This window comes from Colossoma macropomum, unplaced genomic scaffold (genome assembly GCF_904425465.1).
Source record: "Colossoma macropomum unplaced genomic scaffold, Colossoma_macropomum, whole genome shotgun sequence".
In the NCBI taxonomy this organism is placed as follows: Eukaryota; Metazoa; Chordata; class Actinopteri; order Characiformes; family Serrasalmidae; genus Colossoma; species Colossoma macropomum.
Genome location: NW_023494806.1, coordinates 32,584,997 through 32,589,544, shown reverse-complemented (window position 1 = coordinate 32,589,544; position 4,548 = coordinate 32,584,997). Strand labels below are relative to the sequence as shown.

At 37.3% G+C, this 4,548-nt stretch overlaps 1 long non-coding RNA gene across 1 annotated transcript; it reads right to left on the bottom strand.

Annotated features, from left to right (window-relative positions):
* Positions 1 to 1,491: 1,491 nt before the first annotated feature.
* On the bottom strand, positions 1,492 to 2,447 carry LOC118827247. Its single transcript, XR_005008850.1, has 2 exons — positions 2,288 to 2,447; positions 1,492 to 2,104 (listed from the first exon to the last, which is right to left on the bottom strand). It is a non-coding gene; the product is annotated as an uncharacterized LOC118827247 (long non-coding RNA).
* Between the last annotated feature and the right edge of the window lie 2,101 nt (positions 2,448 to 4,548).

The window sequence follows — 4,548 nt, the reverse complement described above, 5'->3', positions numbered from 1 at the left end:
GTGGATCTAAACCTTTCAATAAAAGCTTGATTGTTTTTCTTGCATGACAACAAACCCAACTTGTAGACATTTAAGAAGCTTCAGTTTGTAACCATGAAGCTTGCTGTGCTGTTCAAGATGCTGAGTTTGGAGTCACAACACTGTCGATCAAATTTTGCGTCTGTATAAATGCTGAGATTTGAGAAGCCTTCACAGTCTCCGAATACAAATGAAAATACAATCTGTGCTGATCAGTGGCACAAAATTTCACTGTGACTTAAGGCAAGCATAAAGTAAAAACTGATTAACTCAATTTAACTGTGCAATTGAGTCAAGTCAAATACAGCATATAGCCTATTTGGTAACCAACTAAAAAAATAGACAGAAAATTTGACATTTTTCTTACAATTACAGAATTTCATAATCATGCCATTTTTTAAACATATTTTCTTGTAATAACATGATAATTCCTTGTAATTACAAAATGCTTTTTCAGAATTATGACATAACATCTCGTAATAACGACATGCTGAAGGGTTTAGTTTCATTCTGCTTGGCAGCAATACGTTGCCGTACCAGGGCTCTAATTCACTTAGTATATGAGGTCTGGTTTTGCACATTAGTCACTCTATATAATGACTAGATAAGACCATGTAGAATAAAACTGTAATCATTACACAGGACTAGCCCCCAAAATTAACATTCAGCCAGGATGCCTTTGAGTAAGTGGAGTTCACCATCCAAACAAGCATTTTTCACAAGGCTTTTAACTTTAGACATTTTATTTCATTTTATTTAGTAGTAGCATTAGCAGCCACATTTAGGGTGGTAGTACAGGCGACTGGACTTGAGGTAACGTTATAATATTGCAAACATCTCAAAACATCCATGATTAAAAAGTACATAAAACATAACCTTAGATTTTAGCTGCTGTTGTTACGGGTTGCCAGAAACAATTATTTTGAAATTTTGTCAAAAAGTCGGCTGTCTCACGGGGAAATTTGGGAATGTACACTAGCTACCGTATAAAGCTACCCTCATTTCATTCAGCTGAGCTGAGAGCAGCTGCTGCTGTTACCTTAATCTAATGAGGTGCCAGAGCATATTTTGTGGTGTAAATGTTATGGGATGTATGTGTATATAAAAATTACCATTTGTTATTTGGCCACAGGTGCCCAAACTTTTGTACACAACTGTACACTCATATCTTTTGTGCTTTGTGAGCTGTCACCAGCCTCCTGACTGTAAATGTCTTCAACCAGTACTGAATATAGTTTTTATTGGTGTTTTAGACAATGAAAGACATGGTTCTTCATTCCAATCATGTTTTTTCAGGTATAGTGGGGCAGCACTTTAAGTCTGTGTGGTCTGTTGGAAACACAGCAAAATGCTTTATAGAGCAACAAACCATTTAACCATGTTTTACTATATTAACAATAAAGATCTTCAGTAAAGAATCCTTCAGTAAGCCTAAACATCACATTACAAATATAGCAATGAAGTAGAGGCACATTTGCAGTTTGCATGAAATCACTTTTTTAATTGTTGTGAAACATGTTAGACATTTCAAATTTTGCTGAATAAACAGGCAGATTCTGAGAACAAGTTTGATGTGATGATTGTTGGATATCAGTGTTCACAGATTTCCTAAACAAAAAGCCCACTCTACCCAAACAATGGCATCACTAGTCTAACATTGCTAACATTTAGATGTTGTTTCACAGAGATGTTCAGCTGGCAATATATTGGAAGAACAGAGTGCCTGTGCTCACGGAGCACTGTGCATTATAAGACCCACTTAACACTACGCCTGAACAGGCGCCCAGGGAGGTATTAGCTCCGCTAGAGTTTACTCTCCACACCACCGTCCTTATGGTTGATCCGGGGTAGCAGCTGGAGAAGCTTAACACTCTACTATAACTGGGGTTGACTGTGCCTCTAATGGTCTCGGTGTTGAGGGAATAGCCGTTGCAGGTCACCTGGACGTACGTGTTGACAGCGGTGCTTGGCAGGTTACTGGCCCGGATGCTCGACACACGGACAGCAGCATCACTTAACAACGCATGAGATGCCAGGACCAAGAAGGCGAGGTATATCAGACGAGGAGAGAAGGCCATGGTTTTGTCTGTGAAAAACAAGAGGATAAAATTAGATGAATCTTTAAAATCAAAAGTAATTTTTTCAAGTTGCAGTAAAGAATTGCCAGTTATTTCTCTTGTGAAAGAGCTCATTGTCTAAGGATCGAAAAGCAAAGAAGAAATACAGGAGCCTGCAATGAGAAGCCACCAAGATAGAAGTTAAGGCCTACATTTGAATCTGAAGGCTGGAGTTTTGGAGCTCTGGATGAATGGATGAGTTGCAGCTCTTGGTGAGCAGCTTAGCTCAGTCCCAATTTAAAGAAGATCTGTTCCCAAGCCAACCTTGAGCTTATCTACAGTTAACCTAGTCTGATGTATTTCAGCCAATAAGAATGGCTCTGGGTGAATTAGAGTAAATATGCACTAAAACTCAGATATGAAACTAGATATCTCCTGTATTCAGGAAAAGTGTCAATTTTCTTTTTATGGGAAATGGGGCATCTGTTGTATGGAAATACGTGCGGATTACAAATGGAACTCAGCCATCTGACTAACAAATCCAGTGTGTGCAATACTAACAGGCAGCATGTGTGCTGACCATGAAAACCGTGTCATTAGAGGGTTGGACATGCCTGAAACTTTGCCTTCATCTCCTGGGTTGTAAAGGTATCATGAAGCTTAATTACACTCAGAATGAGGAACAGAGCTGAAGATGATTCTAAAATAATTGAAAAGCTGTTTATCATCAAGAACGAGGTTCTAATAAAATAAAAAGGCACATTATAGACCCCATTTAAGACTTTTTTTATGATATACACTGTTGGGAGTGGGCTTTGCACTTGTATTGGTATATGCCTAATTGTAGTATATTATTTATCATTTAATAAGTTCTTGGTCTCAAAGTACTTGGAACGCTGAATAATTCATCTACAAACATGCTTTAGTGTCTGTTTAAGAATGTTTAAAGTTCCAGGGAACATTTTTAAAATATTAAAAATGTGTATGATAATAGAATTGAGTGCTGTATTAAATTTCCCATCATCTGGGTGTGACAGCCAACAGTGCAAGCCTTTCAGCCTGCTACACCATCCTCTAAAAACATTATCCAGCTTTTATACGTCTTGAGGAAGGTGAGGTTCTTATTGACTTTACTGGTGTAGCTGATGGACTAAAAGATGTTCTCGCTAGCTCAGTTATGTTTTCTAGGTTAGCTTTCGCTTGGTGGTTAGCTTTCTCACCAAATCAACACAGAGATTGTAGAGGAACACAGTTTCTTTAAGATGGGTCGGGGGAGGGGGTACACAATTTGATGCCTGCAACATACTCATAACATAAGTTGACACTTTTTAATCATTTGGGACCCGAGGATAGTAACTGTTGCAGTTTTGTTTCAGCAAGACAATGCCAGGCCTCATTCTGAATGAGCTATAGCAGCTTGGCTTTGTAGACCCAGAGTGCGTATGCTTGACTGACCTACCTGCAGTCCAGATCTGTCTCCTATTGAAGTGAATGGCACGTCATGACGATGAAAATTGGACAACGACAACAATACACTGTTGAGCAGCTGAAGATTTGTAACGAGCAAGAATGGGCAAAAATTCCACTTGCAAAACTGCAACAATTAGTATCCTCAGTTCCCAAATGATTAAAAAGTGTAATTGAAAGGAAAGGTGGTGTAACACAGTGGTAAACATGCCTCTGTCCCAACTTTTGAGTGTGTTACAGGCATCAAATTCTATATTTATTTATATTTGCAAAATACAAAGTCATTACTTTGCACTTTTGTCAGTTAAATGAAGGTTCAAGAGAATTAACAAATCTTAGGCAATAAATCTTAGGAATTAACATTTTAGGCAATGTCCCAATGTCTGGAAATGGGGGTTGTAGTACGTGCTGCCATGTATCCATAAAGTGTAATTGGCCACGTTGCAAGAATTTATTTAACATTGATGAGAGCTGTAGCATCTGGTGGACTGAGAGAAGAAACACATGGTAGTCCAACGCAAAGGTAAAGCAGGCTTCTTCCTCATGGTCAAATAATAAATAGTACTAATAGGACAAATAGTACTAATATTACTATTATTAATACTAATACTAATGATAGAAATGTATTAATAGAAAGATATAATAAAGCAAGCCCGAGATTAAAGGTTAAAACGATTATAAAATTAAATAAAAAACGTAAATATAACACACTGGCCCATATCCATCAAAATCTAATCATAAAATGCACATGCAAGTGTACATTGTACAGTCAACCTCACGTGTGATAGGACTGTGTGTAACTTTGAGCATAATAGTTTAACAACCTGAAAGAAATGGTAATTTTGCAGTTATTATAAATAACAAGAATAAAAATAGAAAATACCAATAATACTAATAAGTTTTGCATGTGGCAAAACAGTGCAAACGTAGATGTACTTATTTTACATGCACATTGGTATAAACAAATGCTGCAACTATTCCATATTCCATTTAAAGACACATTACA